This window comes from Labrus mixtus, chromosome 22 (assembly GCF_963584025.1).
Source record: "Labrus mixtus chromosome 22, fLabMix1.1, whole genome shotgun sequence".
Taxonomy (NCBI): Eukaryota; Metazoa; Chordata; class Actinopteri; order Labriformes; family Labridae; genus Labrus; species Labrus mixtus.
Window position 1 is genome coordinate 1,581,325 of NC_083633.1, and position 24,320 is coordinate 1,605,644.

Sequence of the window (24,320 nt, forward strand, 5' to 3'; positions counted from 1 at the left end):
GACTGAAGTGAACCAAAAGACAGGAGAAGATTGGGGCCTTTTATTGGCCCACAGCCGTTCTGTAAGGCAGATGTGCCGTGACTGGGATTTCACATTGATCAGAGCAAGGGCTGCTGAATCGGAAACAAATTTGATTGACGAGCGATATTGTGATCTAGCACTAGCAAAGAAACTGGCTGTGCATAGCTTTAAGCCACCTTTGAAATTCTTGTCGTCTGTCTGTCGCTACAGCCAGGTTGGAAGGCAGCGTCTCCCTATCTGTTTCCCCCTTATTACTTTTGACAATCCATCAGGGGAGAGCGCGAACGCAGTCCCCCACTACCACAAATTATGCAGTCGAGATTCCCACATTTGGGGAATTTGCATAGGTCAGCCCCGCCGGAGTGCAATGGCCAGGCCTCGCCATGGGTGAACCACCTTCTTGATCATGGTATCTCCCCTGCCAGGTAAGTATGAGTTGTACGGCTCAGGGCAAAAGGAGTCCTTCACAGGACCATCGCCCTCACTGACGGTCCCAACAACATGCAAACCACCGAAATCAGAGTTTTGTGCACTGGGTGTCCCTTCTACTTGTCCTCAACACAGAGGAAAGTTTTGTGTTGAGGCCCGGTAGGGCTTGTCTTTCTACATTCAAGTGGAGAAATAAGGCTCACCATTCTAACAGGAAGTGCCACACTTCCACATCAAAGCCGACCGATAGCTACCGCCAGTGTGTGTGTGTGTGTGTGTGTGTGTGTTTTTTTACCGCCAACAAAAGAACAGTCGAAGCAGCAGCTAGGCCAGAAACACTTTGCAACAATAACTGTTGATATGTTATTGTGTGTCTGTGTGCTACTACAGCAATAGCATACACAGAGTGGCAAATGGGGGAACTGGCACACAAATAACCCCCAACCTGACTAAAATTCCAGTTCATTTCAAAAAGCTTGAGTCCCGGCAGCATGTCAACGCAGTGACAAAGCCAGGCCAGACTCACACACACATTTCTCTTAAACGCAGCGGAAAGAAAGGATTATTTTAAACACTGAAGAGAGGAGGGTGCACCGTTCCCGGAGGTACTGCAATACCGGGTCAATGCGTGGAGTTGACGGAGCAAGCCCCTGTTCCATCTCCCAAGTCCAAAAATCAATTTAATATATGGTCCCCGGGTAGGGGACGTATCAGATATTAAACTGATAAGAACAGATACTACACTTGATCTTAGCCAAAAGGCCGAGAAGCGATGCCCCTGATAGGCTAAGGCCGGCATCACATTCCCCATACAGTCCTCCTCGCCCATGGCCCCGGCAAGCGAGCGTTGCTTTTCAGTGACGATCGCTAAAAACGGAAGAGCAAACCCTTTGATCGAAGCACCTTTAAGACACATGCCTTACGTCAAGCTCTGAAAAATGACTTCAAACCCTCAACCACCAGATTTATCTGCAGCAGACTGAAGTGAACCAGAAGACAGGAGAAGATTGGGGCCTTTTATTGGCCCACAGCCGTTCTGTAAGGCAGATGTGCCGTGACTGGGATTTCACATTGATCAGAGCAAGGGCTGCTGAATCTGAAACAAATTTGATTGACGAGCGATATTGTGATCTAGCACTAGCAAAGAAACTGGCTGTGCATAGCTTTAAGCCACCTTTGAAATTCTTGTCGTCTGTCTGTCACTACAGCCAGGTTGGAAGGCAGCGTCTCCCTATCTGATTCCCCCTTATTACTTTTGACAATCCATCAGGGGAGAGCGCGAACGCAGTCCCCCACTACCACAAATTATGCAGTCGAGATTCCCACATTTGGGGAATTCGCATAGGTCAGCCCTGCCGGAGTGCAATGGCCAGGCCTCGCGATGGGTGAACCACCTTCTTGATCATAGTATCTCCCCTGCCAGGTAAGTATGAGTTGTACGGCTCAGGGCAAAAGGAGTCCTTCACAGGACCATCGCCCTCACTGACGGTCCCAACAACATGCAAACCACCGAAATCAGAGTTTTCTGCACTGGGTGTCCCTTCTACTTGTCCTCAACACAGAAGAAAGTTTTGTGTTGAGGCCCGGTAGGGCTTGTCTTTCTACATTCAAGTGGAGAAATAAGGCTCACCATTCTAACAGGAAGTGCCACACTTCCACATCAAAGCCGACCGATAGCTACCGCCAGTGTGTGTGTGTGTGTGTGTGTTTTTTTACCGCCAACAAAAGAACAGTCGAAGCAGCAGCTAGGCCAGAAACACTTTGCAACAATAACTGTTGATATGTTATTGTGTGTCTGTGTGCTACTACAGCAATAGCATACACAGAGTGGCAAATGGGGGAACTGGCACACAAATAACCCCCAACCTGACTAAAATTCCAGTTCATTTCAAAAAGCTTGAGTCCCGGCAGCATGTCAACGCAGTGACAAAGCCAGGCCAGACTCACACACACATTTCTCTTAAACGCAGCGGAAAGAAAGGATTATTTTAAACACTGAAGAGAGGAGGGTGCACCGTTCCCGGAGGTACTGCAATTCCGGGTCGATGCGTGGAGTGGACGGAGCAAGCCCCTGTTCCATCTCCCAAGTCCAAAAATCAATTTAATATATGGTCCCCGGATAGGGGACGTATCAGATATTAAACTGATAAGAACAGATACTACACTTGATCTTAGCCAAAAGGCCGAGAAGCGATGCCCCTGATAGGCTAAGGCCGGCATCACATTCCCCATACAGTCCTCCTCGCCCATGGCCCCGGCAAGCGAGCGTTGCTTTTCAGTGACGATCGCTAAAAACGGAAGAGCAAACCCTTTGATCGAAGCACCTTTAAGACACATGCCTTACGTCAAGCTCTGAAAAATGACTTCAAACCCTCAACCACCAGATTTATCTGCAGCAGACTGAAGTGAACCAGAAGACAGGAGAAGATTGGGGCCTTTTATTGGCCCACAGCCGTTCTGTAAGGCAGATGTGCCGTGACTGGGATTTCACATTGATCAGAGCAAGGGCTGCTGAATCTGAAACAAATTTGATTGACGAGCGATATTGTGATCTAGCACTAGCAAAGAAACTGGCTGTGCATAGCTTTAAGCCACCTTTGAAATTCTTGTCGTCTGTCTGTCACTACAGCCAGGTTGGAAGGCAGCGTCTCCCTATCTGTTTCCCCCTTATTACTTTTGACAATCCATCAGGGGAGAGCGCGAACGCAGTCCCCCACTACCACAAATTATGCAGTCGAGATTCCCACATTTGGGGAATTCGCATAGGTCAGCCCCGCCGGAGTGCAATGGCCAGGCCTCGCCATGGGTGAACCACCTTCTTGATCATGGTATCTCCCCTGCCAGGTAAGTATGAGTTGTACGGCTCAGGGCAAAAGGAGTCCTTCACAGGACCATCGCCCTCACTGACGGTCCCAACAACATGCAAACCACTGAAATCAGAGTTTTCTGCACTGGGTGTCCCTTTTACTTGTCCTCAACACAGAGGAAAGTTTTGTGTTGAGGCCCGGTAGGGCTTGTCTTTCTACATTCAAGTGGAGAAATAAGGCTCACCATTCTAACAGGAAGTGCCACACTTCCACATCAAAGCCGACCGATAGCTACCGCCAGTGTGTGTGTGTGTGTGTGTGTGTTTTTTTACCGCCAACAAAAGAACAGTCGAAGCAGCAGCTAGGCCAGAAACACTTTGCAACAATAACTGTTGATATGTTATTGTGTGTCTGTGTGCTACTACAGCAATAGCATACACAGAGTGGCAAATGGGGGAACTGGCACACAAATAACCCCCAACCTGACTAAAATTCCAGTTCATTTCAAAAAGCTTGAGTCCCGGCAGCATGTCAACGCAGTGACAAAGCCAGGCCAGACTCACACACACATTTCTCTTAAACGCAGCAGAAAGAAAGGATTATTTTAAACACTGAAGAGAGGAGGGTGCACCGTTCCCGGAGGTACTGCAATACCGGGTCGATGCGTGGAGTGGACGGAGCAAGCCCCTGTTCCATCTCCCAAGTCCAAAAATCAATTTAATATATGGTCCCCGAGTAGGGGACGTATCAGATATTAAACTGATAAGAACAGATACTACACTTGATCTTAGCCAAAAGGCCGAGAAGCGATGCCCCTGATAGGCTAAGGCCGGCATCACATTCCCCATACAGTCCTCCTCGCCCATGGCCCCGGCAAGCGAGCGTTGCTTTTCAGTGACGATCGCTAAAAACGGAAGAGCAAACCCTTTGATCGAAGCACCTTTAAGACACATGCCTTACGTCAAGCTCTGAAAAATGACTTCAAACCCTCAACCACCAGATTTATCTGCAGCAGACTGAAGTGAACCAAAAGACAGGAGAAGATTGGGGCCTTTTATTGGCCCACAGCCGTTCTGTAAGGCAGATGTGCCGTGACTGGGATTTCACATTGATCAGAGCAAGGGCTGCTGAATCTGAAACAAAGTTGATTGACGAGCGATATTGTGATCTAGCACTAGCAAAGAAACTGGCTGTGCATAGCTTTAAGCCACCTTTGAAATTCTTGTCGTCTGTCTGTCGCTACAGCCAGGTTGGAAGGCAGCGTGTCCCTATCTGTTTCCCCCTTATTACTTTTGACAATCCATCAGGGGAGAGCGCGAACGCAGTCCCCCACTACCACAAATTATGCAGTCGAGATTCCCACATTTGGGGAATTCGCATAGGTCAGCCCCGCCGGAGTGCAATGGCCAGGCCTCGCCATGGGTGAACCACCTTCTTGATCATGGTATCTCCCCTGCCAGGTAAGTATGAGTTGTACGGCTCAGGGCAAAAGGAGTCCTTCACAGGACCGTCGCCCTCACTGACGGTCCCAACAACATGCAAACCACCGAAATCAGATTTTTCTGCATTGGGTGTCCCTTCTACTTGTCCTCAACACAGAGGAAAGTTTTGTGTTGAGGCCCGGTAGGGCTTGTCTTTCTACATTCAAGTGGAGAAATAAGGCTCACCATTCTAACAGGAAGTGCCACACTTCCACATCAAAGCCGACCGATAGCTACCGCCAGTGTGTGTGTGTGTGTGTGTGTGTGTTTTTTTACCGCCAACAAAAGAACAGTCGAAGCAGCAGCTAGGCCAGAAACACTTTGCAACAATAACTGTTGATATGTTATTGTGTGTCTGTGTGCTACTACAGCAATAGCATACACAGAGTGGCAAATGGGGGAACTGGCACACAAATAACCCCCAACCTGACTAAAATTCCAGTTCATTTCAAAAAGCTTGAGTCCCGGCAGCATGTCAACGCAGTGACAAAGCCAGGCCAGACTCACACACACATTTCTCTTAAACGCAGCGGAAAGAAAGGATTATTTTAAACACTGAAGAGAGGAGGGTGCACCGTTCCCGGAGGTACTGCAATACCGGGTCGATGCGTGGAGTGGACGGAGCAAGCCCCTGTTCCATCTCCCAAGTCCAAAAATCAATTTAATATATGGTCCCCGGGTAGGGGACGTATCAGATATTAAACTGATAAGAACAGATACTACACTTGATCTTAGCCAAAAGGCCGAGAAGCGATGCCCCTGATAGGCTAAGGCCGGCATCACATTCCCCATACAGTCCTCCTCGCCCATGGCCCCGGCAAGCGAGCGTTGCTTTTCAGTGACGATCGGTAAAACGGAAGAGCAAACCCTTTGATCGAAGCACCTTTAAGACACATGCCTTACGTCAAGCTCTGAAAAATGACTTCAAACCCTCAACCACCAGATTTATCTGCAGCAGACTGAAGTGAACCAAAAGACAGGAGAAGATTGGGGCCTTTTATTGGCCCACAGCCGTTCTGTAAGGCAGATGTGCCGTGACTGGGATTTCACATTGATCAGAGCAAGGGCTGCTGAATCTGAAACAAAGTTGATTGACGAACGATATTGTGATCTAGCACTAGCAAAGAAACTGGCTGTGCATAGCTTTAAGCCACCTTTGAAATTCTTGTCGTCTGTCTGTCGCTACAGCCAGGTTGGAAGGCAGCGTGTCCCTATCTGTTTCCCCCTTATTACTTTTGACAATCCATCAGGGGAGAGCGCGAACGCAGTCCCCCACTACCACAAATTATGCAGTTGAGATTCCCACATTTGGGGAATTCGCATAGGTCAGCCCCGCCGGAGTGCAATGGCCAGGCCTCGCCATGGGTGAACCACCTTCTTGATCATGGTATCTCCCCTGCCAGGTAAGTATGAGTTGTACGGCTCAGGGCAAAAGGAGTCCTTCACAGGACCATCGCCCTCACTGACGGTCCCAACAACATGCAAACCACCAAAATCAGAGTTTTCTGCACTGGGTGTCCCTTCTACTTGTCCTCCACACAGAGGAAAGTTTTGTGTTGAGGCCCGGTAGGGCTTGTCTCTCTACATTCAAGTGGAGAAATAAGGCTCACCATTCTAACAGGAAGTGCCACACTTCCACATCAAAGCCGACCGATAGCTACCGCCAGTGTGTGTGTGTGTGTGTGTGTGTGTGTGTGTGTTTTTTTACCGCCAACAAAAGAACAGTCGAAGCAGCAGCTAGGCCAGAAACACTTTGCAACAATAACTGTTGATATGTTATTGTGTGTCTGTGTGCTACTACAGCAATAGCATACACAGAGTGGCAAATGGGGGAACTGGCACACAAATAACCCCCAACCTGACTAAAATTCCAGTTCATTTCAAAAAGCTTGAGTCCCGGCAGCATGTCAACGCAGTGACAAAGCCAGGCCAGACTCACACACACATTTCTCTTAAACGCAGCGGAAAGAAAGGATTATTTTAAACACTGAAGAGAGGAGGGTGCACCGTTCCCGGAGGTACTGCAATACCGGGTCGATGCGTGGAGTGGACGGAGCAAGCCCCTGTTCCATCTCCCAAGTCCAAAAATCAATTTAATATATGGTCCCCGGGTAGGGGACGTATCAGATATCAAACTGATAAGAACAGATACTACACTTGATCTTAGCCAAAAGGCCGAGAAGCGATGCCCCTGATAGGCTAAGGCCGGCATCACATTCCCCATACAGTCCTCCTCGCCCATGGCCCCGGCAAGCGAGCGTTGCTTTTCAGTGACGATCGCTAAAAACGGAAGAGCAAACCCTTTGATCGAAGCACCTTTAAGACACATGCCTTACGTCAAGCTCTGAAAAATGACTTCAAACCCTCAACCACCAGATTTATCTGCAGCAGACTGAAGTGAACCAGAAGACAGGAGAAGATTGGGGCCTTTTATTGGCCCACAGCCGTTCTGTAAGGCAGATGTGCCGTGACTGGGATTTCACATTGATCAGAGCAAGGGCTGCTGAATCTGAAACAAAGTTGATTGACGAGCGATATTGTGATCTAGCACTAGCAAAGAAACTGGCTGTGCATAGCTTTAAGCCACCTTTGAAATTCTTGTCGTCTGTCTGTCGCTACAGCCAGGTTGGAAGGCAGCGTCTCCCTATCTGTTTCCCCCTTATTACTTTTGACAATCCATCAGGGGAGAGCGCGAACGCAGTCCCCCACTGCCACAAATTATGCAGTCGAGATTCCCACATTTGGGGAATTTGCATAGGTCAGCCCCGCCGGAGTGCAATGGCCAGGCCTCGCCATGGGTGAACCACCTTCTTGATCATGGTATCTCCCCTGCCAGGTAAGTATGAGTTGTACGGCTCAGGGCAAAAGGAGTCCTTCACAGGACCATCGCCCTCACTGACGGTCCCAACAACATGCAAACCACCGAAATCAGAGTTTTCTGCACTGGGTGTCCCTTCTACTTGTCCTCAACACAGAGGAAAGTTTTGTGTTGAGGCCCGGTAGGGCTTGTCTTTCTACATTCAAGTGGAGAAATAAGGCTCACCATTCTAACAGGAAGTGCCACACTTCCACATCAAAGCCGACCGATAGCTACCGCCAGTGTGTGTGTGTGTGTGTGTGTTTTTTTACCGCCAACAAAAGAACAGTCGAAGCAGCAGCTAGGCCAGAAACACTTTGCAACAATAACTGTTGATATGTTATTGTGTGTCTGTGTGCTACTACAGCAATAGCATACACAGAGTGGCAAATGGGGGAACTGGCACACAAATAACCCCCAACCTGACTAAAATTCCAGTTCATTTCAAAAAGCTTGAGTCCCGGCAGCATGTCAACGCAGTGACAAAGCCAGGCCAGACTCACACACACATTTCTCTTAAACGCAGCGGAAAGAAAGGATTATTTTAAACACTGAAGAGAGGAGGGTGCACCGTTCCCGGAGGTACTGCAATACCGGGTCGATGCGTGGAGTGGACGGAGCAAGCCCCTGTTCCATCTCCCAAGTCCAAAAATCAATTTAATATATGGTCCCCGGGTAGGGGACGTATCAGATATTAAACTGATAAGAACAGATACTACACTTGATCTTAGCCAAAAGGCCGAGAAGCGATGCCCCTGATAGGCTAAGGCCGGCATCACATTCCCCATACAGTCCTCCTCGCCCATGGCCCCGGCAAGCGAGCGTTGCTTTTCAGTGACGATCGGTAAAACGGAAGAGCAAACCCTTTGATCGAAGCACCTTTAAGACACATGCCTTACGTCAAGCTCTGAAAAATGACTTCAAACCCTCAACCACCAGATTTATCTGCAGCAGACTGAAGTGAACCAAAAGACAGGAGAAGATTGGGGCCTTTTATTGGCCCACAGCCGTTCTGTAAGGCAGATGTGCCGTGACTGGGATTTCACATTGATCAGAGCAAGGGCTGCTGAATCTGAAACAAAGTTGATTGACGAACGATATTGTGATCTAGCACTAGCAAAGAAACTGGCTGTGCATAGCTTTAAGCCACCTTTGAAATTCTTGTCGTCTGTCTGTCGCTACAGCCAGGTTGGAAGGCAGCGTGTCCCTATCTGTTTCCCCCTTATTACTTTTGACAATCCATCAGGGGAGAGCGCGAACGCAGTCCCCCACTACCACAAATTATGCAGTTGAGATTCCCACATTTGGGGAATTCGCATAGGTCAGCCCCGCCGGAGTGCAATGGCCAGGCCTCGCCATGGGTGAACCACCTTCTTGATCATGGTATCTCCCCTGCCAGGTAAGTATGAGTTGTACGGCTCAGGGCAAAAGGAGTCCTTCACAGGACCATCGCCCTCACTGACGGTCCCAACAACATGCAAACCACCAAAATCAGAGTTTTCTGCACTGGGTGTCCCTTCTACTTGTCCTCCACACAGAGGAAAGTTTTGTGTTGAGGCCCGGTAGGGCTTGTCTCTCTACATTCAAGTGGAGAAATAAGGCTCACCATTCTAACAGGAAGTGCCACACTTCCACATCAAAGCCGACCGATAGCTACCGCCAGTGTGTGTGTGTGTGTGTGTGTGTGTGTGTGTGTTTTTTTACCGCCAACAAAAGAACAGTCGAAGCAGCAGCTAGGCCAGAAACACTTTGCAACAATAACTGTTGATATGTTATTGTGTGTCTGTGTGCTACTACAGCAATAGCATACACAGAGTGGCAAATGGGGGAACTGGCACACAAATAACCCCCAACCTGACTAAAATTCCAGTTCATTTCAAAAAGCTTGAGTCCCGGCAGCATGTCAACGCAGTGACAAAGCCAGGCCAGACTCACACACACATTTCTCTTAAACGCAGCGGAAAGAAAGGATTATTTTAAACACTGAAGAGAGGAGGGTGCACCGTTCCCGGAGGTACTGCAATACCGGGTCGATGCGTGGAGTGGACGGAGCAAGCCCCTGTTCCATCTCCCAAGTCCAAAAATCAATTTAATATATGGTCCCCGGGTAGGGGACGTATCAGATATCAAACTGATAAGAACAGATACTACACTTGATCTTAGCCAAAAGGCCGAGAAGCGATGCCCCTGATAGGCTAAGGCCGGCATCACATTCCCCATACAGTCCTCCTCGCCCATGGCCCCGGCAAGCGAGCGTTGCTTTTCAGTGACGATCGCTAAAAACGGAAGAGCAAACCCTTTGATCGAAGCACCTTTAAGACACATGCCTTACGTCAAGCTCTGAAAAATGACTTCAAACCCTCAACCACCAGATTTATCTGCAGCAGACTGAAGTGAACCAGAAGACAGGAGAAGATTGGGGCCTTTTATTGGCCCACAGCCGTTCTGTAAGGCAGATGTGCCGTGACTGGGATTTCACATTGATCAGAGCAAGGGCTGCTGAATCTGAAACAAAGTTGATTGACGAGCGATATTGTGATCTAGCACTAGCAAAGAAACTGGCTGTGCATAGCTTTAAGCCACCTTTGAAATTCTTGTCGTCTGTCTGTCGCTACAGCCAGGTTGGAAGGCAGCGTCTCCCTATCTGTTTCCCCCTTATTACTTTTGACAATCCATCAGGGGAGAGCGCGAACGCAGTCCCCCACTGCCACAAATTATGCAGTCGAGATTCCCACATTTGGGGAATTTGCATAGGTCAGCCCCGCCGGAGTGCAATGGCCAGGCCTCGCCATGGGTGAACCACCTTCTTGATCATGGTATCTCCCCTGCCAGGTAAGTATGAGTTGTACGGCTCAGGGCAAAAGGAGTCCTTCACAGGACCATCGCCCTCACTGACGGTCCCAACAACATGCAAACCACCGAAATCAGAGTTTTCTGCACTGGGTGTCCCTTCTACTTGTCCTCAACACAGAGGAAAGTTTTGTGTTGAGGCCCGGTAGGGCTTGTCTTTCTACATTCAAGTGGAGAAATAAGGCTCACCATTCTAACAGGAAGTGCCACACTTCCACATCAAAGCCGACCGATAGCTACCGCCAGTGTGTGTGTGTGTGTGTGTGTTTTTTTACCGCCAACAAAAGAACAGTCGAAGCAGCAGCTAGGCCAGAAACACTTTGCAACAATAACTGTTGATATGTTATTGTGTGTCTGTGTGCTACTACAGCAATAGCATACACAGAGTGGCAAATGGGGGAACTGGCACACAAATAACCCCCAACCTGACTAAAATTCCAGTTCATTTCAAAAAGCTTGAGTCCCGGCAGCATGTCAACGCAGTGACAAAGCCAGGCCAGACTCACACACACATTTCTCTTAAACGCAGCGGAAAGAAAGGATTATTTTAAACACTGAAGAGAGGAGGGTGCACCGTTCCCGGAGGTACTGCAATACCGGGTCGATGCGTGGAGTGGACGGAGCAAGCCCCTGTTCCATCTCCCAAGTCCAAAAATCAATTTAATATATGGTCCCCGGGTAGGGGACGTATCAGATATTAAACTGATAAGAACAGATACTACACTTGATCTTAGCCAAAAGGCCGAGAAGCGATGCCCCTGATAGGCTAAGGCCGGCATCACATTCCCCATACAGTCCTCCTCGCCCATGGCCCCGGCAAGCGAGCGTTGCTTTTCAGTGACGATCGGTAAAACGGAAGAGCAAACCCTTTGATCGAAGCACCTTTAAGACACATGCCTTACGTCAAGCTCTGAAAAATGACTTCAAACCCTCAACCACCAGATTTATCTGCAGCAGACTGAAGTGAACCAAAAGACAGGAGAAGATTGGGGCCTTTTATTGGCCCACAGCCGTTCTGTAAGGCAGATGTGCCGTGACTGGGATTTCACATTGATCAGAGCAAGGGCTGCTGAATCTGAAACAAAGTTGATTGACGAACGATATTGTGATCTAGCACTAGCAAAGAAACTGGCTGTGCATAGCTTTAAGCCACCTTTGAAATTCTTGTCGTCTGTCTGTCGCTACAGCCAGGTTGGAAGGCAGCGTGTCCCTATCTGTTTCCCCCTTATTACTTTTGACAATCCATCAGGGGAGAGCGCGAACGCAGTCCCCCACTACCACAAATTATGCAGTTGAGATTCCCACATTTGGGGAATTCGCATAGGTCAGCCCCGCCGGAGTGCAATGGCCAGGCCTCGCCATGGGTGAACCACCTTCTTGATCATGGTATCTCCCCTGCCAGGTAAGTATGAGTTGTACGGCTCAGGGCAAAAGGAGTCCTTCACAGGACCATCGCCCTCACTGACGGTCCCAACAACATGCAAACCACCAAAATCAGAGTTTTCTGCACTGGGTGTCCCTTCTACTTGTCCTCCACACAGAGGAAAGTTTTGTGTTGAGGCCCGGTAGGGCTTGTCTCTCTACATTCAAGTGGAGAAATAAGGCTCACCATTCTAACAGGAAGTGCCACACTTCCACATCAAAGCCGACCGATAGCTACCGCCAGTGTGTGTGTGTGTGTGTGTGTGTGTGTGTGTGTTTTTTTACCGCCAACAAAAGAACAGTCGAAGCAGCAGCTAGGCCAGAAACACTTTGCAACAATAACTGTTGATATGTTATTGTGTGTCTGTGTGCTACTACAGCAATAGCATACACAGAGTGGCAAATGGGGGAACTGGCACACAAATAACCCCCAACCTGACTAAAATTCCAGTTCATTTCAAAAAGCTTGAGTCCCGGCAGCATGTCAACGCAGTGACAAAGCCAGGCCAGACTCACACACACATTTCTCTTAAACGCAGCGGAAAGAAAGGATTATTTTAAACACTGAAGAGAGGAGGGTGCACCGTTCCCGGAGGTACTGCAATACCGGGTCGATGCGTGGAGTGGACGGAGCAAGCCCCTGTTCCATCTCCCAAGTCCAAAAATCAATTTAATATATGGTCCCCGGGTAGGGGACGTATCAGATATCAAACTGATAAGAACAGATACTACACTTGATCTTAGCCAAAAGGCCGAGAAGCGATGCCCCTGATAGGCTAAGGCCGGCATCACATTCCCCATACAGTCCTCCTCGCCCATGGCCCCGGCAAGCGAGCGTTGCTTTTCAGTGACGATCGCTAAAAACGGAAGAGCAAACCCTTTGATCGAAGCACCTTTAAGACACATGCCTTACGTCAAGCTCTGAAAAATGACTTCAAACCCTCAACCACCAGATTTATCTGCAGCAGACTGAAGTGAACCAAAAGACAGGAGAAGATTGGGGCCTTTTATTGGCCCACAGCCGTTCTGTAAGGCAGATGTGCCGTGACTGGGATTTCACATTGATCAGAGCAAGGGCTGCTGAATCTGAAACAAAGTTGATTGACGAACGATATTGTGATCTAGCACTAGCAAAGAAACTGGCTGTGCATAGCTTTAAGCCACCTTTGAAATTCTTGTCGTCTGTCTGTCGCTACAGCCAGGTTGGAAGGCAGCGTGTCCCTATCTGTTTCCCCCTTATTACTTTTGACAATCCATCAGGGGAGAGCGCGAACGCAGTCCCTCCTACCACAAATTATGCAGTTGAGATTCCCACATTTGGGGAATTCGCATAGGTCAGCCCCGCCGGAGTGCAATGGCCAGGCCTCGCCATGGGTGAACCACCTTCTTGATCATGGTATCTCCCCTGCCAGGTAAGTATGAGTTGTACGGCTCAGGGCAAAAGGAGTCCTTCACAGGACCATCGCCCTCACTGACGGTCCCAACAACATGCAAACCACCAAAATCAGAGTTTTCTGCACTGGGTGTCCCTTCTACTTGTCCTCCACACAGAGGAAAGTTTTGTGTTGAGGCCCGGTAGGGCTTGTCTCTCTACATTCAAGTGGAGAAATAAGGCTCACCATTCTAACAGGAAGTGCCACACTTCCACATCAAAGCCGACCGATAGCTACCGCCAGTGTGTGTGTGTTTTTTTACCGCCAACAAAAGAACAGTCGAAGCAGCAGCTAGGCCAGAAACACTTTGCAACAATAACTGTTGATATGTTATTGTGTGTCTGTGTGCTACTACAGCAATAGCATACACAGAGTGGCAAATGGGGGAACTGGCACACAAATAACCCCCAACCTGACTAAAATTCCAGTTCATTTCAAAAAGCTTGAGTCCCGGCAGCATGTCAACGCAGTGACAAAGCCAGGCCAGACTCACACACACATTTCTCTTAAACGCAGCGGAAAGAAAGGATTATTTTAAACACTGAAGAGAGGAGGGTGCACCGTTCCCGGAGGTACTGCAATACCGGGTCGATGCGTGGAGTGGACGGAGCAAGCCCCTGTTCCATCTCCCAAGTCCAAAAATCAATTTAATATATGGTCCCCGGGTAGGGGACGTATCAGATATTAAACTGATAAGAACAGATACTACACTTGATCTTAGCCAAAAGGCCGAGAAGCGATGCCCCTGATAGGCTAAGGCCGGCATCACATTCCCCATACAGTCCTCCTCGCCCATGGCCCCGGCAAGCGAGCGTTGCTTTTCAGTGACGATCGCTAAAAACGGAAGAGCAAACCCTTTGATCGAAGCACCTTTAAGACACATGCCTTACGTCAAGCTCTGAAAAATGACTTCAAACCCTCAACCACCAGATTTATCTGCAGCAGACTGAAGTGAACCAGAAGACAGGAGAAGATTGGGGCCTTTTATTGGCCCACAGCCGTTCTGTAAGGCAGATGTGCCGTGACTGGGATTTCACATTGATCAGAGCAAGGGCTGCTGAATCTGAAACAAAGTTGATTGACGAGCGATATTGTGATCTAGCACTAGCGAAGAAACTGGCTGTGCATAGCTTTAAGCCACCTTTGAAATTTTTGTCGTCTGTCTGTCACTACAGCCAGGTTGGAAGGCAGCGTCTCCCTATCTGTTTCCCCCTTAATACTTTTGACAATCCATCAGGGGAGAGCGCGAACGCAGTCCCCCACTACCACAAATTATGCAGTCGAGATTCCCACATTTGGGGAATTCGCATAGGTCAGCCCCGCCGGAGTGCAATGGCCAGGCCTCGCCATGGGTGAACCACCTTCTTGATCATGGTATCTCCCCTGCCAGGTAAGTATGAGTTGTACGGCTCAGGGCAAAAGGAGTCCTTCACAGGACCGTCGCCCTCACTGACGGTCCCAACAACATGCAAACCACCGAAATCAGAGTTTTCTGCACTGGGTGTCCCTTCTACTTGTCCTCAACACAGAGGAAAGTTTTGTGTTGAGGCCCGGTAGGGCTTGTCTTTCTACATTCAAGTGGAGAAATAAGGCTCACCATTCTAACAGGAAGTGCCACACTTCCACATCAAAGCCGACCGATAGCTACCGCCAGTGTGTGTGTGTGTGTGTTTTTTTACCGCCAACAAAAGAACAGTCGAAGCAGCAGCTAGGCCAGAAACACTTTGCAACAATAACTGTTGATATGTTATTGTGTGTCTGTGTGCTACTACAGCAATAGCATACACAGAGTGGCAAATGGGGGAACTGGCACACAAATAACCCCCAACCTGACTAAAATTCCAGTTCATTTCAAAAAGCTTGAGTCCCGGCAGCATGTCAACGCAGTGACAAAGCCAGGCCAGACTCACACACACATTTCTCTTAAACGCAGCGGAAAGAAAGGATTATTTTAAACACTGAAGAGAGGAGGGTGCACCGTTCCCGGAGGTACTGCAATACCGGGTCGATGCGTGGAGTGGACGGAGCAAGCCCCTGTTCCATCTCCCAAGTCCAAAAATCAATTTAATATATGGTCCCCGGGTAGGGGACGTATCAGATATCAAACTGATAAGAACAGATACTACACTTGATCTTAGCCAAAAGGCCAAGAAGCGATGCCCCTGATAGGCTAAGGCCGGCATCACATTCCCCATACAGTCCTCCTCGCCCATGGCCCCGGCAAGCGAGCGTTGCTTTTCAGTGACGATCGGTAAAACGGAAGAGCAAACCCTTTGATCGAAGCACCTTTAAGACACATGCCTTACGTCAAGCTCTGAAAAATGACTTCAAACCCTCAACCACCAGATTTATCTGCAGCAGACTGAAGTGAACCAAAAGACAGGAGAAGATTGGGGCCTTTTATTGGCCCACAGCCGTTCTGTAAGGCAGATGTGCCGTGACTGGGATTTCACATTGATCAGAGCAAGGGCTGCTGAATCTGAAACAAAGTTGATTGACGAGCGATATTGTGATCTAGCACTAGCAAAGAAACTGGCTGTGCATAGCTTTAAGCCACCTTTGAAATTCTTGTCGTCTGTCTGTCGCTACAGCCAGGTTGGAAGGCAGCGTGTCCCTATCTGTTTCCCCCTTATTACTTTTGACAATCCATCAGGGGAGAGCGCGAACGCAGTCCCCCACTACCACAAATTATGCAGTCGAGATTCCCACATTTGGGGAATTCGCATAGGTCAGCCCCGCCGGAGTGCAATGGCCAGGCCTCGCCATGGGTGAACCACCTTCTTGATCATGGTATCTCCCCTGCCAGGTAAGTATGAGTTGTACGGCTCAGGGCAAAAGGAGTCCTTCACAGGACCATCGCCCTCACTGACGGTCCCAACAACATGCAAACCACCGAAATCAGAGTTTTCTGCACTGGGTGTCCCTTCTACTTGTCCTCAACACAGAGGAAAGTTTTGTGTTGAGGCCCGGTAGGGCTTGTCTTTCTACATTCAAGTGGAGAAATAAGGCTCACCATTCTAACAGGAAGTGCCACACTTCCACATCAAAGCCGACCGATAGCTACCGCCAGTGTGTGTGTGTGTGTGTGTGTTTTTTTACCGCCAACAAAAGAACAGTCGAAGCAGCAGCTAGGCCAGAAACACTTTGCAACAATAACTGTTGATATGTTATTGTGTGTCTGTGTGCTACTACAGCAATAGCATACACAGAGTGGCAAATGGGGGAACTGGCACACAAATAACCCCCAACCTGACTAAAATTCCAGTTCATTTCAAAAAGCTTGAGTCCCGGCAGCATGTCAACGCAGTGACAAAGCCAGGCCAGACTCACACACACATTTCTCTTAAACGCAGCGGAAAGAAAGGATTATTTTAAACACTGAAGAGAGGAGGGTGCACCGTTCCCGGAGGTACTGCAATACCGGGTCGATGCGTGGAGTGGACGGAGCAAGCCCCTGTTCCATCTCCCAAGTCCAAAAATCAATTTAATATATGGTCCCCGGGTAGGGGACCTATCAGATATTAAACTGATAAGAACAGATACTACACTTGATCTTAGCCAAAAGGCCGAGAAGCGATGCCCCTGATAGGCTAAGGCCGGCATCACATTCCCCATACAGTCCTCCTCGCCCATGGCCCCGGCAAGCGAGCGTTGCTTTTCAGTGACGATCGCTAAAAACGGAAGAGCAAACCCTTTGATCGAAGCACCTTTAAGACACATGCCTTACGTCAAGCTCTGAAAAATGACTTCAAACCCTCAACCACCAGATTTATCTGCAGCAGACTGAAGTGAACCAGAAGACAGGAGAAGATTGGGGCCTTTTATTGGCCCACAGCCGTTCTGTAAGGCAGATGTGCCGTGACTGGGATTTCACATTGATCAGAGCAAGGGCTGCTGAATCTGAAACAAAGTTGATTGACGAGCGATATTGTGATCTAGCACTAGCGAAGAAACTGGCTGTGCATAGCTTTAAGCCACCTTTGAAATTTTTGTCGTCTGTCTGTCACTACAGCCAGGTTGGAAGGCAGCGTCTCCCTATCTGTTTCCCCCTTAATACTTTTGACAATCCATCAGGGGAGAGCGCGAACGCAGTCCCCCACTACCACAAATTATGCAGTCGAGATTCCCACATTTGGGGAATTCGCATAGGTCAGCCCCGCCGGAGTGCAATGGCCAGGCCTCGCCATGGGTGAACCACCTTCTTGATCATGGTATCTCCCCTGCCAGGTAAGTATGAGTTGTACGGCTCAGGGCAAAAGGACTCCTTCACAGGACCATCGCCCTCACTGACGGTCCCAACAACATGCAAACCACCGAAATCAGAGTTTTCTGCACTGGGTGTCCCTTCTACTTGTCCTCAACACAGAGGAAAGTTTTGTGTTGAGGCCCGGTAGGGCTTGTCTTTCTACATTCAAGTGGAGAAATAAGGCTCACCATTCTAACAGGAAGTGCCACACTTCCACATCAAAGCCGACCGATAGCTACCGCCAGTGTGTGTGTGTTTTTTTACCGCCAACAAAAGAACAGTCGAAGCAGCAGCTAGGCCAGAAACACTTTGCAACAATAACTGTTGATATGTTATTGTGTGTCTGTGTGCTACTACAGCAATAGCATACACAGAGTGGCAAATGGGGGAACTGGCACACAAATAACCCCCAACCTGACTAAAATTCCAGTTCATTTCAAAAAGCTTGAGTCCCGGCAGCATGTCAACGCAGTGACAAAGCCAGGCCAGACTCACACACACATTTCTCTTAAACGCAGCGGAAAGAAAGGATTATTTTAAACACTGAAGAGAGGAGGGTGCACCGTTCCCGGAGGTACTGCAATACCGGGTCGATGCGTGGAGTGGACGGAGCAAGCCCCTGTTCCATCTCCCAAGTCCAAAAATCAATTTAATATATGGTCCCCGGGTAGGGGACGTATCAGATATTAAACTGATAAGAACAGATACTACACTTGATCTTAGCCAAAAGGCCGAGAAGCGATGCCCCTGATAGGCTAAGGCCGGCATCACATTCCCCATACAGTCCTCCTCGCCCATGGCCCCGGCAAGCGAGCGTTGCTTTTCAGTGACGATCGCTAAAAACGGAAGAGCAAACCCTTTGATCGAAGCACCTTTAAGACACATGCCTTACGTCAAGCTCTGAAAAATGACTTCAAACCCTCAACCACCAGATTTATCTGCAGCAGACTGAAGTGAACCAGAAGACAGGAGAAGATTGGGGCCTTTTATTGGCCCACAGCCGTTCTGTAAGGCAGATGTGCCGTGACTGGGATTTCACATTGATCAGAGCAAGGGCTGCTGAATCTGAAACAAAGTTGATTGACGAGCGATATTGTGATCTAGCACTAGCAAAGAAACTGGCTGTGCATAGCTTTAAGCCACCTTTGAAATTCTTGTCGTCTGTCTGTCGCTACAGCCAGGTTGGAAGGCAGCGTCTCCCTATCTGTTTCCCCCTTATTACTTTTGACAATCCATCAGGGGAGAGCGCGAACGCAGTCCCCCACTACCACAAATTATGCAGTCGAGATTCCCACATTTGGGGAATTCGCATAGGTCAGCCCCGCCGGAGTGCAATGGCCAGGCCTCGCCATGGGTGAACCACCTTCTTGATCATGGTATCTCCCCTGCCAGGTAAGTATGAGTTGTACGGCTCAGGGCAAAAGGAGTCCTTCACAGGACCATCGCCCTCACTGACGGTCCCAACAACATGCAAACCACCGAAATCAGAGTTTTCTGCACTGGGTGTCCCTTCTACTTGTCCTCAACACAGAGGAAAGTTTTGTGTTGAGGCCCGGTAGGGCTTGTCTTTCTACATTCAAGTGGAGAAATAAGGCTCACCATTCTAACAGGAAGTGCCACACTTCCACATCAAAGCCGACCGATAGCTACCGCCAGTGTGTGTGTGTTTTTTTACCGCCAACAAAAGAACAGTCGAAGCAGCAGCTAGGCCAGAAACACTTTGCAACAATAACTGTTGATATGTTATTGTGTGTCTGTGTGCTACTACAGCAATAGCATACACAGAGTGGCAAATGGGGGAACTGGCACACAAATAACCCCCAACCTGACTAAAATTCCAGTTCATTTCAAAAAGCTTGAGTCCCGGCAGCATGTCAACGCAGTGACAAAGCCAGGCCAGACTCACACACACATTTCTCTTAAACGCAGCGGAAAGAAAGGATTATTTTAAACACTGAAGAGAGGAGGGTGCACCGTTCCCGGAGGTACTGCAATACCGGGTCGATGCGTGGAGTGGACGGAGCAAGCCCCTGTTCCATCTCCCAAGTCCAAAAATCAATTTAATATATGGTCCCCGGGTAGGGGACGTATCAGATATTAAACTGATAAGAACAGATACTACACTTGATCTTAGCCAAAAGGCCGAGAAGCGATGCCCCTGATAGGCTAAGGCCGGCATCACATTCCCCATACAGTCCTCCTCGCCCATGGCCCCGGCAAGCGAGCGTTGCTTTTCAGTGACGATCGCTAAAAACGGAAGAGCAAACCCTTTGATCGAAGCACCTTTAAGACACATGCCTTACGTCAAGCTCTGAAAAATGACTTCAAACCCTCAACCACCAGATTTATCTGCAGCAGACTGAAGTGAACCAGAAGACAGGAGAAGATTGGGGCCTTTTATTGGCCCACAGCCGTTCTGTAAGGCAGATGTGCCGTGACTGGGATTTCACATTGATCAGAGCAAGGGCTGCTGAATCTGAAACAAAGTTGATTGACGAGCGATATTGTGATCTAGCACTAGCGAAGAAACTGGCTGTGCATAGCTTTAAGCCACCTTTGAAATTTTTGTCGTCTGTCTGTCACTACAGCCAGGTTGGAAGGCAGCGTCTCCCTATCTGTTTCCCCCTTAATACTTTTGACAATCCATCAGGGGAGAGCGCGAACGCAGTCCCCCACTACCACAAATTATGCAGTCGAGATTCCCACATTTGGGGAATTCGCATAGGTCAGCCCCGCCGGAGTGCAATGGCCAGGCCTCGCCATGGGTGAACCACCTTCTTGATCATGGTATCTCCCCTGCCAGGTAAGTATGAGTTGTACAGCTCAGGGCAAAAGGACTCCTTCACAGGACCATCGCCCTCACTGACGGTCCCAACAACATGCAAACCACCGAAATCAGAGTTTTCTGCACTGGGTGTCCCTTCTACTTGTCCTCAACACACGTTTAAGAGAAATGTGTGTGTGAGTCTGGCCTGGCTTTGTCACTGCGTTGACATGCTGCCGGGACTCAAGCTTTTTGAAATGAACTGGAATTTTAGTCAGGTTGGGGGTTATTTGTGTGCCAGTTCCCCCATTTGCCACTCTGTGTATGCTATTGCTGTAGTAGCACACAGACACACAATAACATATCAACAGTTATTGTTGCAAAGTGTTTCTGGCCTAGCTGCTGCTTCGACTGTTCTTTTGTTGGCGGTAAAAAAACACACACACACACACACACACTGGCGGTAGCTATCGGTCGGCTTTGATGTGGAAGTGTGGCACTTCCTGTTAGAATGGTGAGCCTTATTTCTCCACTTGAATGTAGAAAGACAAGCCCTACCGGGCCTCAACACAAAACTTTCTTCTGTGTTGAGGACAAGTAGAAGGGACACCCAGTGCAGAAAACTCTGATTTCGGTGGTTTGCATGTTGTTGGGACCGTCAGTGAGGGCGATGGTCCTGTGAAGGACTCCTTTTGCCCTGAGCCGTACAACTCATACTTACCTGGCAGGGGAGATACCATGATCAAGAAGGTGGTTCACCCATGGCGAGGCTTGGCCATTGCACTCCGGCGGGGCTGACCTATGCGAATTCCCCAAATGTGGGAATCTCGACTGCATAATTTGTGGTAGTGGGGGACTGCGTTCGCGCTCTCCCCTGATGGATTGTCAAAAGTAATAAGGGGGAAACAGATAGGGACACGCTGCCTTCCAACCTGGCTGTAGCGACAGACAGACGACAAGAATTTCAAAGGTGGCTTAAAGCTATGCACAGCCAGTTTCTTTGCTAGTGCTAGATCACAATATCGCTCGTCAATCAAATTTGTTTCAGATTCAGCAGCCCTTGCTCTGATCAATGTGAAATCCCAGTCACGGCACATCTGCCTTACAGAACGGCTGTGGGCCAATAAAAGGCCCCAATCTTCTCCTGTCTTCTGGTTCACTTCAGTCTGCTGCAGATAAATCTGGTGGTTGAGGGTTTGAAGTCATTTTTCAGAGCTTGACGTAAGGCATGTGTCTTAAAGGTGCTTCGATCAAAGGGTTTGCTCTTCCGTTTTTAGCGATCGTCACTGAAAAGCAACGCTCGCTTGCCGGGGCCATGGGCGAGGAGGACTGTATGGGGAATGTGATGCCGGCCTTAGCCTATCAGGGGCATCGCTTCTCGGCCTTTTGGCTAAGATCAAGTGTAGTATCTGTTCTTATCAGTTTAATATCTGATACGTCCCCTACCCGGGGACCATATATTAAATTGATTTTTGGACTTGGGAGATGGAACAGGGGCTTGCTCCGTCCACTCCACGCATCGACCCGGTATTGCAGTACCTCCGGGAACGGTGCACCCTCCTCTCTTCAGTGTTTAAAATAATCCTTTCTTTCCGCTGCGTTTAAGAGAAATGTGTGTGTGAGTCTGGCCTGGCTTTGTCACTGCGTTGACATGCTGCCGGGACTCAAGCTTTTTGAAATGAACTGGAATTTTAGTCAGGTTGGGGGTTATTTGTGTGCCAGTTCCCCCATTTGCCACTCTGTGTATGCTATTGCTGTAGTAGCACACAGACACACAATAACATATCAACAGTTATTGTTGCAAAGTGTTTCTGGCCTAGCTGCTGCTTCGACTGTTCTTTTGTTGGCGGTAAAAAAACACACACACACTGGCGGTAGCTATCGGTCGGCTTTGATGTGGAAGTGTGGCACTTCCTGTTAGAATGGTGAGCCTTATTTCTCCACTTGAATGTAGAAAGACAAGCCCTACCGGGCCTCAACACAAAACTTTCCTCTGTGTTGAGGACAAGTAGAAGGGACACCCAGTGCAGAAAACTCTGATTTCGGTGGTTTGCATGTTGTTGGGACCGTCAGTGAGGGCGATGGTCCTGTGAAGGAGTCCTTTTGCCCTGAGCCGTACAACTCATACTTACCTGGCAGGGGAGATACCATGATCAAGAAGGTGGTTCACCCATGGCGAGGCCTGGCCATTGCACTCCGGCGGGGCTGACCTATGCGAATTCCCCAAATGTGGGAATCTCGACTGCATAATTTGTGGTAGTGGGGGACTGCGTTCGCGCTCTCCCCTGATGGATTGTCAAAAGTATTAAGGGGGAAACAGATAGGGAGACGCTGCCTTCCAACCTGGCTGTAGTGACAGACAGACGACAAAAATTTCAAAGGTGGCTTAAAGCTATGCACAGCCAGTTTCTTCGCTAGTGCTAGATCACAATATCGCTCGTCAATCAACTTTGTTTCAGATTCAGCAGCCCTTGCTCTGATCAATGTGAAATCCCAGTCACGGCACATCTGCCTTACAGAACGGCTGTGGGCCAATAAAAGGCCCCAATCTTCTCCTGTCTTCTGGTTCACTTCAGTCTGCTGCAGATAAATCTGGTGGTTGAGGGTTTGAAGTCATTTTTCAGAGCTTGACGTAAGGCATGTGTCTTAAAGGTGCTTCGATCAAAGGGTTTGCTCTTCCGTTTTTAGCGATCGTCACTGAAAAGCAACGCTCGCTTGCCGGGGCCATGGGCGAGGAGGACTGTATGGGGAATGTGATGCCGGCCTTAGCCTATCAGGGGCATCGCTTCTCGGCCTTTTGGCTAAGATCAAGTGTAGTATCTGTTCTTATCAGTTTAATATCTGATACGTCCCCTACCCGGGGACCATATATTAAATTGATTTTTGGACTTGGGAGATGGAACAGGGGCTTGCTCCGTCCACTCCACGCATCGACCCGGTATTGCAGTACCTCCGGGAACGGTGCACCCTCCTCTCTTCAGTGTTTAAAATAATCCTTTCTTTCCGCTGCGTTTAAGAGAAATGTGTGTGTGAGTCTGGCCTGGCTTTGTCACTGCGTTGACATGCTGCCGGGACTCAAGCTTTTTGAAATGAACTGGAATTTTAGTCAGGTTGGGGGTTATTTGTGTGCCAGTTCCCCCATTTGCCACTCTGTGTATGCTATTGCTGTAGTAGCACACAGACACACAATAACATATCAACAGTTATTGTTGCAAAGTGTTTCTGGCCTAGCTGCTGCTTCGACTGTTCTTTTGTTGGCGGTACAAAAACACACACACACACACACACACACACACACTGGCGGTAGCTATCGGTCGGCTTTGATGTGGAAGTGTGGCACTTCCTGTTAGAATGGTGAGCCTTATTTCTCCACTTGAATGTAGAGAGACAAGCCCTACCGGGCCTCAACACAAAACTTTCCTCTGTGTGGAGGACAAGTAGAAGGGACACCCAGTGCAGAAAACTCTGATTTTGGTGGTTTGCATGTTGTTGGGACCGTCAGTGAGGGCGATGGTCCTGTGAAGGACTCCTTTTGCCCTGAGCCGTACAACTCATACTTACCTGGCAGGGGAGATACCATGATCAAGAAGGTGGTTCACCCATGGCGAGGCCTGGCCATTGCACTCCGGCGGGGCTGACCTATGCGAATTCCCCAAATGTGGGAATCTCAACTGCATAATTTGTGGTAGTGGGGGACTGCGTTCGCGCTCTCCCCTGATGGATTGTCAAAAGTAATAAGGGGGAAACAGATAGGGACACGCTGCCTTCCAACCTGGCTGTAGCGACAGACAGACGACAAGAATTTCAAAGGTGGCTTAAAGCTATGCACAGCCAGTTTCTTTGCTAGTGCTAGATCACAATATCGTTCGTCAATCAACTTTGTTTCAGATTCAGCAGCCCTTGCTCTGATCAATGTGAAATCCCAGTCACGGCACATCTGCCTTACAGAACGGCTGTGGGCCAATAAAAGGCCCCAATCTTCTCCTGTCTTCTGGTTCACTTCAGTCTGC

At 48.9% G+C, this 24,320-nt stretch overlaps 34 non-coding genes across 34 annotated transcripts; 5 read left to right on the top strand and 29 right to left on the bottom strand.

Annotated features, from left to right (window-relative positions):
• Positions 1–290: 290 nt before the first annotated feature.
• LOC132957236 (U1 spliceosomal RNA) lies at positions 291–454 on the bottom strand. The gene has a single exon (XR_009666448.1). It is a non-coding gene; the product is annotated as a U1 spliceosomal RNA (small nuclear RNA).
• Positions 455–1,033: 579 nt separating this feature from the next.
• Positions 1,034–1,224, bottom strand: LOC132957319 (U2 spliceosomal RNA). The gene has a single exon (XR_009666526.1). It is a non-coding gene; the product is annotated as a U2 spliceosomal RNA (small nuclear RNA).
• A 493-nt stretch (positions 1,225–1,717) lies between these two features.
• Positions 1,718–1,881, bottom strand: LOC132957250 (U1 spliceosomal RNA). Its single transcript, XR_009666462.1, has one exon. It is a non-coding gene; the product is annotated as a U1 spliceosomal RNA (small nuclear RNA).
• A 573-nt stretch (positions 1,882–2,454) lies between these two features.
• LOC132957284 (U2 spliceosomal RNA) lies at positions 2,455–2,645 on the bottom strand. Its single transcript, XR_009666493.1, has one exon. It is a non-coding gene; the product is annotated as a U2 spliceosomal RNA (small nuclear RNA).
• Positions 2,646–3,138: 493 nt separating this feature from the next.
• Positions 3,139–3,302, bottom strand: LOC132957462 (U1 spliceosomal RNA). Its single transcript, XR_009666666.1, has one exon. It is a non-coding gene; the product is annotated as a U1 spliceosomal RNA (small nuclear RNA).
• A 575-nt stretch (positions 3,303–3,877) lies between these two features.
• LOC132957323 (U2 spliceosomal RNA) lies at positions 3,878–4,068 on the bottom strand. The gene has a single exon (XR_009666530.1). It is a non-coding gene; the product is annotated as a U2 spliceosomal RNA (small nuclear RNA).
• Positions 4,069–4,561: 493 nt separating this feature from the next.
• On the bottom strand, positions 4,562–4,725 carry LOC132957473 (U1 spliceosomal RNA). Its single transcript, XR_009666677.1, has one exon. It is a non-coding gene; the product is annotated as a U1 spliceosomal RNA (small nuclear RNA).
• A 577-nt stretch (positions 4,726–5,302) lies between these two features.
• LOC132957357 (U2 spliceosomal RNA) lies at positions 5,303–5,493 on the bottom strand. Its single transcript, XR_009666562.1, has one exon. It is a non-coding gene; the product is annotated as a U2 spliceosomal RNA (small nuclear RNA).
• A 492-nt stretch (positions 5,494–5,985) lies between these two features.
• On the bottom strand, positions 5,986–6,149 carry LOC132957205 (U1 spliceosomal RNA). Its single transcript, XR_009666420.1, has one exon. It is a non-coding gene; the product is annotated as a U1 spliceosomal RNA (small nuclear RNA).
• Positions 6,150–6,734: 585 nt separating this feature from the next.
• On the bottom strand, positions 6,735–6,925 carry LOC132956837 (U2 spliceosomal RNA). The gene has a single exon (XR_009666092.1). It is a non-coding gene; the product is annotated as a U2 spliceosomal RNA (small nuclear RNA).
• Positions 6,926–7,418: 493 nt separating this feature from the next.
• On the bottom strand, positions 7,419–7,582 carry LOC132957254 (U1 spliceosomal RNA). Its single transcript, XR_009666466.1, has one exon. It is a non-coding gene; the product is annotated as a U1 spliceosomal RNA (small nuclear RNA).
• Positions 7,583–8,155: 573 nt separating this feature from the next.
• Positions 8,156–8,346, bottom strand: LOC132957358 (U2 spliceosomal RNA). The gene has a single exon (XR_009666563.1). It is a non-coding gene; the product is annotated as a U2 spliceosomal RNA (small nuclear RNA).
• Positions 8,347–8,838: 492 nt separating this feature from the next.
• Positions 8,839–9,002, bottom strand: LOC132957206 (U1 spliceosomal RNA). Its single transcript, XR_009666421.1, has one exon. It is a non-coding gene; the product is annotated as a U1 spliceosomal RNA (small nuclear RNA).
• Positions 9,003–9,587: 585 nt separating this feature from the next.
• On the bottom strand, positions 9,588–9,778 carry LOC132956838 (U2 spliceosomal RNA). The gene has a single exon (XR_009666093.1). It is a non-coding gene; the product is annotated as a U2 spliceosomal RNA (small nuclear RNA).
• A 493-nt stretch (positions 9,779–10,271) lies between these two features.
• Positions 10,272–10,435, bottom strand: LOC132957255 (U1 spliceosomal RNA). Its single transcript, XR_009666467.1, has one exon. It is a non-coding gene; the product is annotated as a U1 spliceosomal RNA (small nuclear RNA).
• Positions 10,436–11,008: 573 nt separating this feature from the next.
• Positions 11,009–11,199, bottom strand: LOC132957359 (U2 spliceosomal RNA). The gene has a single exon (XR_009666564.1). It is a non-coding gene; the product is annotated as a U2 spliceosomal RNA (small nuclear RNA).
• A 492-nt stretch (positions 11,200–11,691) lies between these two features.
• Positions 11,692–11,855, bottom strand: LOC132957207 (U1 spliceosomal RNA). Its single transcript, XR_009666422.1, has one exon. It is a non-coding gene; the product is annotated as a U1 spliceosomal RNA (small nuclear RNA).
• A 585-nt stretch (positions 11,856–12,440) lies between these two features.
• On the bottom strand, positions 12,441–12,631 carry LOC132956840 (U2 spliceosomal RNA). The gene has a single exon (XR_009666095.1). It is a non-coding gene; the product is annotated as a U2 spliceosomal RNA (small nuclear RNA).
• Positions 12,632–13,124: 493 nt separating this feature from the next.
• On the bottom strand, positions 13,125–13,287 carry LOC132957277 (U1 spliceosomal RNA). Its single transcript, XR_009666489.1, has one exon. It is a non-coding gene; the product is annotated as a U1 spliceosomal RNA (small nuclear RNA).
• Positions 13,288–13,850: 563 nt separating this feature from the next.
• On the bottom strand, positions 13,851–14,041 carry LOC132957360 (U2 spliceosomal RNA). The gene has a single exon (XR_009666565.1). It is a non-coding gene; the product is annotated as a U2 spliceosomal RNA (small nuclear RNA).
• A 493-nt stretch (positions 14,042–14,534) lies between these two features.
• LOC132957484 (U1 spliceosomal RNA) lies at positions 14,535–14,698 on the bottom strand. The gene has a single exon (XR_009666688.1). It is a non-coding gene; the product is annotated as a U1 spliceosomal RNA (small nuclear RNA).
• A 569-nt stretch (positions 14,699–15,267) lies between these two features.
• LOC132956893 (U2 spliceosomal RNA) lies at positions 15,268–15,458 on the bottom strand. The gene has a single exon (XR_009666146.1). It is a non-coding gene; the product is annotated as a U2 spliceosomal RNA (small nuclear RNA).
• Positions 15,459–15,950: 492 nt separating this feature from the next.
• Positions 15,951–16,114, bottom strand: LOC132957495 (U1 spliceosomal RNA). The gene has a single exon (XR_009666699.1). It is a non-coding gene; the product is annotated as a U1 spliceosomal RNA (small nuclear RNA).
• A 573-nt stretch (positions 16,115–16,687) lies between these two features.
• Positions 16,688–16,878, bottom strand: LOC132956835 (U2 spliceosomal RNA). The gene has a single exon (XR_009666090.1). It is a non-coding gene; the product is annotated as a U2 spliceosomal RNA (small nuclear RNA).
• A 493-nt stretch (positions 16,879–17,371) lies between these two features.
• Positions 17,372–17,535, bottom strand: LOC132956839 (U1 spliceosomal RNA). Its single transcript, XR_009666094.1, has one exon. It is a non-coding gene; the product is annotated as a U1 spliceosomal RNA (small nuclear RNA).
• Positions 17,536–18,098: 563 nt separating this feature from the next.
• On the bottom strand, positions 18,099–18,289 carry LOC132957362 (U2 spliceosomal RNA). The gene has a single exon (XR_009666567.1). It is a non-coding gene; the product is annotated as a U2 spliceosomal RNA (small nuclear RNA).
• Positions 18,290–18,782: 493 nt separating this feature from the next.
• LOC132956851 (U1 spliceosomal RNA) lies at positions 18,783–18,946 on the bottom strand. The gene has a single exon (XR_009666105.1). It is a non-coding gene; the product is annotated as a U1 spliceosomal RNA (small nuclear RNA).
• A 563-nt stretch (positions 18,947–19,509) lies between these two features.
• On the bottom strand, positions 19,510–19,700 carry LOC132957363 (U2 spliceosomal RNA). The gene has a single exon (XR_009666568.1). It is a non-coding gene; the product is annotated as a U2 spliceosomal RNA (small nuclear RNA).
• A 493-nt stretch (positions 19,701–20,193) lies between these two features.
• On the bottom strand, positions 20,194–20,357 carry LOC132956863 (U1 spliceosomal RNA). The gene has a single exon (XR_009666116.1). It is a non-coding gene; the product is annotated as a U1 spliceosomal RNA (small nuclear RNA).
• Positions 20,358–21,023: 666 nt separating this feature from the next.
• LOC132957332 (U1 spliceosomal RNA) lies at positions 21,024–21,187 on the top strand. The gene has a single exon (XR_009666538.1). It is a non-coding gene; the product is annotated as a U1 spliceosomal RNA (small nuclear RNA).
• Positions 21,188–21,680: 493 nt separating this feature from the next.
• Positions 21,681–21,871, top strand: LOC132957364 (U2 spliceosomal RNA). Its single transcript, XR_009666569.1, has one exon. It is a non-coding gene; the product is annotated as a U2 spliceosomal RNA (small nuclear RNA).
• A 563-nt stretch (positions 21,872–22,434) lies between these two features.
• Positions 22,435–22,598, top strand: LOC132956874 (U1 spliceosomal RNA). The gene has a single exon (XR_009666127.1). It is a non-coding gene; the product is annotated as a U1 spliceosomal RNA (small nuclear RNA).
• Positions 22,599–23,091: 493 nt separating this feature from the next.
• Positions 23,092–23,282, top strand: LOC132957365 (U2 spliceosomal RNA). The gene has a single exon (XR_009666570.1). It is a non-coding gene; the product is annotated as a U2 spliceosomal RNA (small nuclear RNA).
• A 581-nt stretch (positions 23,283–23,863) lies between these two features.
• Positions 23,864–24,027, top strand: LOC132957209 (U1 spliceosomal RNA). The gene has a single exon (XR_009666424.1). It is a non-coding gene; the product is annotated as a U1 spliceosomal RNA (small nuclear RNA).
• Positions 24,028–24,320: the final 293 nt, after the last annotated feature.